Source organism: Rhincodon typus, chromosome 46 (assembly GCF_021869965.1).
Source record: "Rhincodon typus isolate 14 chromosome 46, sRhiTyp1.1, whole genome shotgun sequence".
NCBI classification, from domain to species: Eukaryota; Metazoa; Chordata; class Chondrichthyes; order Orectolobiformes; family Rhincodontidae; genus Rhincodon; species Rhincodon typus.
The window spans coordinates 8,224,971-8,236,883 of record NC_063377.1 but is presented as its reverse complement, the minus strand read 5'-3'; the positions used below and the strand labels follow the sequence as shown (position 1 = coordinate 8,236,883).

Below are 11,913 nucleotides of genomic sequence, written 5' to 3'. Positions count from 1 at the left end.
ACACCAAATCAGACAACAGTGCTTTTACAAGGCAGATCATCACTATCTTCTCAAGGGCAACTAGGCATGGGTAATAAATGCTGGCCCAGCCAGTGACACCCGGATCTAACGAGTGAATTAAAAAAGGGCCTATTCAGTTTTCTGTTTGCTCGCCAGTCTTGGATACCTGGCAGGTCTGACAGTATCTGTGGAGAAAACTCAAAGTAAATGTTTCAGATCGAATGACGCTTCTTCAGACCTCCTGGGTTCTGAGTAAGGGTTGCTCGACCCAAAACCTTAACTTTGATTTCTCTCCACAGATGCTGCCAGACCTGCTGAATATTTCCAGCAATCTGTTTTTGTTTCTGATTTTCAGCATCTGCAGTTTTTTTTTTTCAGTTTTTATTTGGATACCCGGCAATATGCTACAATTGTACATGTGAATATCAAGCACTTGAATACCCTGGGTGGTGGGATTAGGCACAGTATAGCATTTCCTGGACATTACACCTGGTTGACAGAGAGTAGGTTACAGTCCAATGCGTCTGAATTCTGCACCAAATGTCATTTGTTCCTGTGACTGGATTCACCAAATGTCTGTTGGGTCATCAATCCAATCAGATAATTGAGAGGGGAGGTTAATGTTCAGGGTAACATATCTCCATCAGACACTAAGGTGGATATGCAGATGTTTCCCTTTCCATTTATGATTTTTAGCTTTGTACCACAATTTTCTTTGTTGATTTGACATTGAGTCTAAGTCCAGGCACTGGCTTTGGGCCATGGTTGCGTGAATTGAATAAGGACAGAACATGATCAAGTTGGTAAAGAGGGTGATGGAGGCAGATTCAAAGGAAACTATCAATCGAGGAATTGAAAAAAAAAATTGAACGAGGGCAGGGCATAGTGTAGAATGATGGAATCAAATTTTCAAAAGGCTGGCACAGGCATGAGAGGCAAAAAGGCATTCTCCTGTGCTGCATTGCCTGAGAATGTATGAAACATGAAAACAACGAAGCTTAGGAGAGGCAATCATTTGACTACTTTATCAACTACACTTTTCAATTTATTTTCCTAGCCAGGGACCAATTCCCAAAAAGTCACCTTGGAGTCTGTGGCAAGGGAGAAAAGAAGAAAAAAGAAAGTGAAGCATCCGCGAAAAACCATGTGGAATTCTGTCCAGGTAACTTTATGTAGGAGGCTAGCCCTGCAATGGAGCCCACAGCCCTGTGGAAATCGGTCTGGAACCCACTAGATTACCTGCAAATGCTAAAGCTGTGGCTCTGCCTCCACCATTATCCCCACAAAGACCTTTTGTTCTATGCCAGATATTTGGATCATTGTGGAGTTAATTCACTGTAACTTCTAGGGAATTCGCACATATAACCAGTGTGAAGCTTATTGGCTCTCAAAATATTTGGAGACGGAAAAAAAAGTTGCTAATCGCTGAAGAGTAAAGAGAGACGTGCCGAATAGGCATTTGCAAGTTGCGCCATTTAGGTAAGGAGGCCATTTGCAAGACGGCGCTGACTCTCTGAAGGAGGAAGCCGTTTTATCTCATTTGCCACCACCATTACATATAACCAAACCAATTCAATCAACCTGCCTTTGACCCTTAATATTTTTGCCTAACATAAAAAAACTCTCTCAGGTTTAAAATTAATAACTGACCCAGTATCCAATTCCGTGCATGGAAGAGAATTCCAAACATCTAAAAACCTTTGTGAGAAGAAGTTCTGGATTCCTGAACAAGTGGAAATAGTTTATCTTTATCAATTCTGTCCTTCTTGTTAACATCTTATCCTGGATGAGATAAGACAGGACAAAGACGCACCCCACCTCTACAAGCAGGACCATCAGAAGCCCATTGTCCCTTATCCAGACATCAAAGCTGGAGGCTCAAAATCTCACTTGGAACTTGCTATTGTTCTCAGAGAGTTTGCGAAAAATGTAGATGGATGGCGATCTGTATGAGTTTGGAAGGGGACACTGGGTGCAGTTAGACAGATCTCTGCGGATTCTTGTTCATTACAGCCAGCGTGCTGCCCCTGACTTAGCAAGTCTTTCACACAGCGCACCTGCTGTCCACCTTTCTCTCTTTACCAGACACAAGCCAGAGCAGTATGTTATAACAAGGTGATAAAGGCACCAGGAACGGTGAAAGAATTTCAAAATCAATACCGGAAATAAGACAGATCAGGAGAGGTGAACAGGCTGGGATTTTTTCTGTAGAAAAGCAGCACACAGAAATAGGCTATTCTGCCCCTCTGCTTCGTCAGGTTTCTTTGCTCCATAGGAGCCTCCACCTATCCGCATATCCTTCTATTCTTCCTTCTCCCAGGCAGCTATCCAGCTTCCTCTTTCAAAGTAATTTTGCTGATTCGCTTCGTTAACTCTGTGTTTGAATGATTCCCACAATGAATCCACCATTCTCCCCATTCCCTTGGCAGCCTGTCCCCATTATCTCTCTCCCTGTGTGTTCGAGCCTTCATTTTCCCCACTTCCTGAAGGAGCAACTCCGCAATTATCCCACTTCCCATGGGAGAGAGTCCGCCATTCTCCCCCACTCCTCATGACAGCAAGTCTTCCTTTATCCCCTCTCCCCGTGGGAACGGATCACCCATTCTCCCCACTCCCAGTGGGAGTGAAACACAGTTCTCCCAATTCATTCTGCGACCGACTCCCCCGTTATCGCGGACTACCTGTGGGAGTGAGTCCCAAATTCCCTCCACTTCCTCTGGAAGCGCGTCCTCAATTCTCTCAAATCCCCATGCGAGTGAATCCTCTATTCTCCCCACTCCTCGTGGGACCGAGTCTCCCAGTCTGCCCACTCCCCATGGAAGCTAGTTCCACATTCTTCACACTCCTCATGGGAGCATGTGCCCCCATTCTCCACATTACTCAAGGGAGTTAGTGCTCCGTTCTCCCCACTCCCGGTGGGATAAAGTCCCACATTTTCCCCAATCCCTGTGGGATCAAGTCCCACATTGTCTACAGTCCCTAGGGAAGGGAGTACCACATCATTCCCACTCTCCGTGGGAGTGAGATCCCCACTTCTCATAACTCGGTGTGAAGATGATTCTCCTGAATTTCTCATTCAATTTATTGGCGACATTTTATATTGATGGCCCTGTAGTTCTTACCTTGCTTTGTCAATCCCAAGCTACACCAAATCCCTCAAATTGATACCTCTGTACTAAGGTAAGAATGGCCTGGTTTCTGGAAGACGTGGCAATAACAGCATGAGCACAAATCAGGGCAACAGCAAATTCAGAGACAAGACTTGAGAATGTGAACAAAAGGAAAATAGACGAAGACAGGAGGACATTACAAAAATAAAACTCAGATGCTAGATCTTGTGGAGGTGATGACCTAGTGGTGTTATTGCTGGACTCGAAATTTAGAGAGCTCGATAATGTTTCGGGGACCCAGGTTCGAATCCTGCTATGGCAGATGGCGGAATTTGAATTCAATAAATAAAATCTGGACGTCGAATGTTGACCATGATTCCCTCATTTATTGTCAGGGAAAAGCCCATCTGGTTCACTAATGTCCTTGAGGAAAGGGAACTGCCATCCTCATGTGGCGCCAGGCCCATAGTAACGTGATTGTCTCTTACTGCCGTCTGGGACGAGGCATGGGCAATAAATGCTGACCTAACCAGCAATGCCCTCATCCCATGAATGAATAAAAAAAATCTGAAAGAAGTTTGATTTTAGAAAAAGGAGGCAGTTGGCACGCATGTGTGTATTTAAATAATCTCTTTGCATACATTTTTGATGATGATAATTTTGTATCAGTATTTAACTCGAACCACTAATTTCAAATTCGCCACTTTGAGAGCACAAGTTGGTTTTATTTTATAACGCACCTTGCTTTTGGGTAATTCAGACGGTAAATCTTCAAACAACTCAATCGAATTAAGAATGTCAGCTACCACCACGACTAATGGCCAGATTATTAAAAATTTATGCATAATATTTTTAAAATAGACAGCAAATTCTGTAATTGTGTGTGGTTATCATTGGTAAAATAACACAGTCTCCTGGCATTAAAGTATTTTGCTCATTTCTCAATGAAACTGTAAAAGCCAATGACTCATCGATGCCCTTTCAAAGAGTTCACCAAGCCACTATTTTGTCCAAAATAAGAAAATGAAAAACGGTGGACTACCCAATATGGACCGAAACTCTGGAAATGGAAAGAATACACACGTTAAATAAAAACAACTCCTGGCAGGTGAGGCGCGGGATGACCTGTTGCTCTGCGAATCCCCACCATCTCTTCCTTCATGTTCTCCCCAGACTTGGACAGGCCTTGAGGGTGAAGTTCCAGACTAATGTGATACGCTGCAGATGCGCTTGTTCCATTCATTTTTGTCGAGATTACTTGCCCCGAGTTTGAATGAAAGTAGACCCACTAAGAAAAATCATTCCTGCTGCAGGTTGTCTATTTCTGATATATATCCTCATCCTGCCGCTGGGTGTCTCTGTATCTGACATACATCCTCATCCTTCCGCTGGATGACGCTGTAACTGATAAATAAGGTCATCCCTGTCGGTGGGTGTTTCTGTGACTGATAGATATCCTCCTCGCTGCCGCTGGGAGGTGCTTTGACTGATATATATCTTCATCCCGACTGCTGGAGGACTCTGTGACTGATATATAGGAAGTATGTTCGTGTTACGGTGATGAGTAAAGCTGGTAGGAGGTGGGAACAATAGATAAATAGAGATATTGGTCAACAATAAGCAGAAGGAAGATGTCAGGTGTAGACAATTAGGATCAAGTGAATCCCTTGAAAACTATATGGGGAGCAAGGACATTCTTAAGAGGGAAATCAGGAGAGGATAATGGAGAGATAGCCTTGGCAGGTAAGGTTAAGGATAATCCAAAGGGATTCTACAAGGATATTTAAGGCAAAGGAACAACTGGTTTGAGAATAGCGCCCCTTAAAGATGGAACCCCAGGACATGGCATAGATAGTAAACAAATATTTCATTGGGTATTTACTGTGGAGAAAAATATGGAGGCTAGGGAATTTGGGGAAGTAGATATTGATGTCTTGGAAACAGTCCACATTACAGCAGAAGACGTGCTGGAGGTTTTAAAAAGCATAAAACCAGTTAAATCCCTACGACCTGATCAAGTGTATCTAGGGACACTGTGGGAATCTAGGGAAAAATTGCAGGCCCCCTAGCAGAGATATTTGTATTATCTTCAGCCATGGGCGTGGTGTCAGAAGACTGGAGAATGGATAACGTTGTGCCTTTATTTAAGAATGGCTGCAAAGAGGCTATAATCTGGTTAGTCTGACGTCAATGGCGAGTAAGTTGTTAGAGGGGATTCTAAGAGACAGGATTTACTTGCATATGGAGAGGCAATAACTAATTAGATACAGTTAGTATGGCGTTGTGCGTGGGAAATCATGTCTCACAAGCTTGTTTACATTTTTTGAGGATATGATCAAGAAAATACATGACCACATCAACCATCGTAAGGCCTTTGACAAGGTTCCACATAGTAGACTGCTTAGTAAAGGTAGATTGCTTGATTATTGGAGACAGAAGGTGGCAGTGGAAGGTGGTTTCTAGAACAGGAGGCCTGTGAGCAGTGGTGCTTTGCAGGGACTGGTGCTGGGTCCACTGTTGTCTGTCATTTATACAAACAAGTTGGATCAGAATATAGGAATGAAAATTTAGTAAGTTGGCAGATGACACAAAATTTGGTGGCATAGTAGACAGTGAGGAAGGTTACCTAAGAATACAAGAGGATCTTGAACATTTGAGCCAAAGGGCCGAGGACAAGCAAATAGAGTTTAATTTAGATAATTGTGAGGTGTTCCATTTTGGTAAGATGATCAAGGGCAAGACTTACACGGTTTGTGGTAGGGCCCTGGGGAGTCTTGTCGAACAGAGAGAACTAGGTGCTCAAGTATATACCTCTTTGAAATTTGCATCTCCGGTAGAGAGAGTTGCAAGAAGGTGTTTGGCATGCATGCCTTCATTGATCAGACCATTGAGAACAGGAGTTGGGACATCATGATATGGTTCTGCAGGACGTTGGTGAGGCCTCTTTAGGAGAACGGTGCACAGTTCTGGTCAGCTTGTTATATGAAGATGTTTTTCAATTGGAATGAGTGCAGGAATGATTTACAGGAATGTTACTGGGGCTTGAGGGTTGGGTTATACGGAGAGGCTGGGTTAGCTCAGACTTTTTTTCACTGGTGTGGAGGAGTTTAAGGGTTGACATAACAGAGGTTTATAAGATTATATGGGGCAATTAAACGGTGAATACCAAAGATCATTTCCCTAGGGTCAGGGAGGTCCATCTTAGAGGATATAATTTTAAGGCGATTGGGCAAATATTTACAAGGGATCTGAGGGGCAACTTTTCATAATGAGGATGGTTTGTATGTGGAATAAACTGACAGAGAAAGTGGTAAATGCCGGTACAGTTACACATTTACAAGATATTTGGACAGGTACATGAATACAGAAGACCTAGAGGCATACAAACCAAACCCAGTCACGTGGGAGTGGTTTAGTTTGGGAAACTTGTTAGTCATGGACGAGTTGGATGTAAGGGTTGGTTTCCATCCTGTATGACGCTATGACTCTATATTTCATCCTTGCCAATGGGTGTTATGGTAACTCATACTTGTCCTCATCCAGTTGAATGGATGAAACTGGAAGTGATGTAGAGTTGAAATATAAACACGCACGCACATTCATCCCTGCTGTGAGGTGCTGATATGACTGAGATATCCATTTTTATATATACACACGCACACTCATTCCCGCCACTGGAAGATGCTGTAACTGATATGTGTCCTGATCACTGGTGCTGAGTGGCGCTGTAACTGAAGAAGAGTTTTTACTCGAAATATTGACTTTCCTGTTCATCGGATGTTGTCTGACTTGCTGTGCTTTTCCAGCCTCACACCTACAGACTATATCTCTATCCCAGTGGCTGTGTGCTGCTGTGAGTGATATATATATTCTCATTCCCGCCCCAGGGCGACCCTGCGATTGAAGAGTTTGTCCAGCCATACGCATCACTTTCCTTACATTCTCAACTGGGGTGGAAGAGGTGACAGAGATAACCAGGGGTGCAGGGCTGGAGGAAGTTACAGAAATGGGAAGGGGTGACGTGAAATTAGGAGGGTGTGGATGTGGGAGGAGATAACAGGGAGAGGGAAGTGTGTAGAGAATGGAGGAGGCTACAAAACTTGGATAGGGCTCCAAAAGATTACAGAGATAGGGTGAGGTAAAGGGGTTGGAGAGTGCTACAGAAATAGGGGCGTAGGAAATTCTGCGTGTTACAGAGATTTGGAGTGATGTAGGGGCTAGAGAATGTTAAAGAGGTAGGGAGGGATGTAGGAACTGGTGCAAGATTCAGTATGGCAATCTAATGGGCCGGAGCTCGAGTGAAATGGAGATTGACAGAGTCCAGAGAATAAGCAACAGGATTCCACTTCGGTAATTTCAAATGATCCACTCTGTCGTGGATCTGTTTGTGTAAATGTGTGATATGTCTGAGAAGGTGAGGCTCTGATGGAGCTACTGCTGTTTCCCTCCTGCTCGTGGGGGAAAGCACAACTGCCTGTGTGATGCGTTGGAGCTGACAACTGATGGTGCCATGGGGTGCTGTTTTTGTTGCTGCTGTTTATTGCTCAGTGATCAGAGCAGTTTCAGTTCCTCTGCCAACATGACCCTCCCCTTCCTGGCCATCTGGAGCGAGTGACCACACCACCTGCAGCTCTTTCACAAAAAGCCCGAAAACAGCAAATCTTTGGCCCTCGGCAGCTAAAACAAGGCACTCGAAATGCCACGCTGCCCCACTGAGGTCGAGGTCTGGCAGTAAACTCAGATGCAGAGGCAGCTTTGGATCCGGGTCTTCATCTGTGTGATTCACCATCGGGGTGGCTTTAATCATACTGCTAAAAGTATTTGCTGTACAGCCACATTCGAACCGATTTAGAGAATGTCACCAAGACCAGATGTTTTGGCTTTCAAGGAGAGGCTGGACAGGCTGGGACTTTTTCTTCCTGGGGTGTGGCAGGATGAGGGGCGACCTTATAGAGGTTTATACAATCTTGAGGGGCATAGGTAAGGTGAATAGCCAAGGTCTTTTCTGCAAGATAGGGAGTCCCAAAACTAGAAAGCATAGGTTTAAGGTGAGAGGGAAAAGACTTAAAAGGGACCTGAGCGGAACGTTTTCACACGGAAGGTGTTGTGTATGTGGACTGACCTGCCAGAGGAACTAGTAGAGGAGCGCACAATTTAGTATTTAAAAGAGGTTTGGACACAAAGGGTTTAGGGGGATATGTGTCAAACGCAGGCAAATGGGTCGAGTTAAGCTTAGGAAACCTTTTCGGCATTGATGAGTTGGGCCAAAGGGCCTGTTTCCATGCTGTATGCCTCCATGCCTCTTTGACTGTACGTACCAAGAGAAGCACAGAGAAAGAAACGATAAGTCAATGTAAAAAAAAGCACATTTTCAAGGAGTTGGATGTAGTTATTTGGGGATAAGGTGATCAAAGGGTCTGAGGGGACAAAGTAGGTATCGTGGATTGAGTTGGATAATCAACGATGATCCTATTGAATGCAAAAGCAATCTTAAAGAGCTAAATAGCCTACATGTGCCTCTATTTGCTATGTTCTGACGAACACAAACATAAACATTCATAAATACAAAAGTTAAGATTATGGACACCGATGTAAGAAGCTATAAATAGATAGGTGAAAACCCAGAGGGACAATTTGCCTGGTCTCTGCCCCATCATTTGCATTCCAGTGAATAAATAGAGCCGGGGGTCTCTCTCTGGTTTACCAACATTGTGTGCGGAGCAGCGCCCGGGAGTTTACTACAAACAGTTCGACTGAGGGCAACTCTTGGGCAGCTCGCTGTTTCAGTGCCTTCTGCAGTGGAAATGTTTCCAACGTTGCATCTGCTGTGGGCTCTGCTGCTCCATGTAACAGATCAGAAATTGCTCTGAATTAACGTAAATCTGTCAAATACTGGCCTACTTCACATGTTTTTTTGCTCTCAAAGTCACTCAATGTCTGCACGTCATTCTTTAATTGTAGGTGCTTTGGCTGTTCCTGTCCTCAATCAGAGTTCAATATCCGACCCAGTCTCCACTGGTCAGACTACCCAGCTGAAGTGTGCGATGCAGAACAGTAATGTAGGCCGCCACCATTTGTATTGGTACCATCAAATTCCAGGAGAACCCCCGGTACGGGTGATCAAGCATGAAACTAATGGTGATATATTCAGAGGCACCGGTTTCACTGACCGTTTCTAACCTTCTCGAGACACCTCCAGTAACAGTTACATCCTAACCATCAGAAAACATCCTAACCATCAGAAACCTGGTCTCCAGTGACTCCGCCGTCTATTACTGTGCTGTGTGGGATAATTCAGTTGGTAGGATCTTCGCAGGTGGAACTGCCCTGACTGTTCGGAGTAAGTGATTGTGTTTTCTCTCTATCTATCTATCATTCAGATTAGTTCAATTTTTATCCCTTCAGAGTCGATTCTGTTCTTCGGATTTTGCCAAATCACAATATAACACATGTTGCATCAAATCTAACTAACATGCACAAGTCAGAGTGTTATGTTAATAATTATATCGCACTCAATACTCACTCACAAAATTCAGAGTATTATGTATTAATAATTCCCTCACGCACTCGCACAGATCAGTATGTTTTATATTTATTAATAATTCGCTCGCACTACATGCACACACAGGTCAATGTATTAGTTACATGAACAAGTCTCTCTCATACAAACATACACAAATCAGGAATTATATCAATTGTCCTTTCACCTGTCCAGGTCATTATTACTTTAATAATTCTCTCTTGAACAAATGCACACAGGTCAGAGGTTATATCAATTATTCTCTCTCGCACACACAAGTCACTATAATATTAACAATTCTCTCTCACACACAAATAATTATCGATCAGAATGTTTTATTTATATATAAAATTAATTGTTGTTATTACTATATTATTACTGTTATTAATAGTGCTGTAATACAGACACATACAGATCAGAATGTTATTCAAATAAATAATTCTCTTTCTCTCATACATAAACACTCATACACAGATGCTTGCGCATAGATACAGACACATAACTGCGTTATATATGTTAATAATCCTCTCTCACACACACACATTCACACACAGAAAAGAGAGTACAACAAAAATTGCCCCTCAAACACACAGGTAAGGTAGATTATATCAATGCATCTCTCAAACACGCAGATCAGCTTTATATTATTAATTCTCTGTCTCACTCAGACACACCAGTGTCGTATATATATTAGTAATTCTCTCTCTCTCCATCTTATATTCACAGACAGGCACACAGATCAGAGTTTACTTCAATAATTCTCTCTCACGTATATGAGTCTATAGTTCATCTTAATATTTCTCTTACACACATGTCAGAGCGTTATATATATTAATAATTATCTGTCACATGCAAGTCAAATAGTTACATTAATATTTCTCTTTCTCTCTCTCTCTCTCGCGTACACACACATACACACACACACACACACACAAGTTAGATATTAATACTTCACTCACTCAATTGCTCACTGACTATCACAGACACGCATAAGGTGAAGTTTTATGCATATCAATAATTCTCCTACTCATAGGTCAGATAGTTATCTTAATAATTCTCTCTCTCTCACACACACACACACACACACACACACACACACGCACACACGTACACACACACATACACTCACACATACAGGTCAGTGTGTTATATTTATATGAAAGATTTTCTTACACGCAGTAGAGACAGTTATATCGATAACTGTATCTTTCTCTCTCACTCGCTCTCGTTCTCTCACACACAAATGCACACGCAAACACACACACACGCACACAGGTGAAAACATTATTATGTATAGGAATACGTCACTGTCTCGCTCTCTGTCTCTCTCTCACATACATGTCAGAGTGTAATACATCAATAAATATCTCTCAGCCACACACATACATAAGTTGCAGTATTAAATATTAATAATTTGCTGTCTCTGTCACATACACATCGTTCAGAATATAAGCAATTATCCCTCGGTCGCAGAGGACAGAATTTTTTTATTCATGCTGCAATATTTTATTCATATGTACAAAATCTGCTCTCTCCATCTCTCTTTCCCCACATACAGGTAGTGATGATCGGAAACCATCCGTCCTTCTGCTACCCCCTTCCCCAGAACAAATAGACATGGGATCAGCCACTCTGTCCTGTCTGGTGAGTCGCTTTAAGCCGGGCTTTGTGCAGGTCTCTGGAGCGTGGATGGCAAAGAGACAGGCAGTGGGGTGACCACAAGCACCGTGTCCCCAGACAGTGATCAAACCTACAGCCTGAGCAGTTACCTGACAGTCCCAGCCACTGACTGGAAGAAAGGTTCCAGATACTCCTGCAGTGTGAAGCACGGTTCACTGAACTCGCCTCTCCTCAACACCATCAGCTCCAGTGACTGTCAGCTCTGACGCATACAATGTCATGGGTCAGTCACTGCGTGCTATGTAGTGTTTTTATATTTGTTTTTAGTTTGCAACGTAGTTGCTGCCGCAATGTCAGTATTTGGTGAACAAGCTGAATATTGAAAAATGTCAGAAGCGGGTGAAATGATTGTCCCAACTGATGATTGGGGATTCCCTGCTGCAGTTGTGCCCAGCATTTTGTGTGTAATCTCTCGTTCTGGGTCGAATTGGGAATCATATCCCCTTTTAGGCAATGACCACGTTACATTTGTTAACTTTGTGTGAACACAGCTCTGAATAAATATGAAATGGTACCACAAAAATCACTCTTCATCATTATTGAACACTGGAAGGGACATTGAGGGGCTTGGCAGTGGATAGTTTGCACACATGACAAAATTAC

The 11,913-nt window shown here is 43.0% G+C and overlaps 1 pseudogene; it reads left to right on the top strand.

Moving 5' to 3' along the window:
• Nucleotides 1-8,914: 8,914 nt before the first annotated feature.
• On the top strand, nucleotides 8,915-11,516 carry LOC125487882 (annotated as a pseudogene).
• Nucleotides 11,517-11,913: the final 397 nt, after the last annotated feature.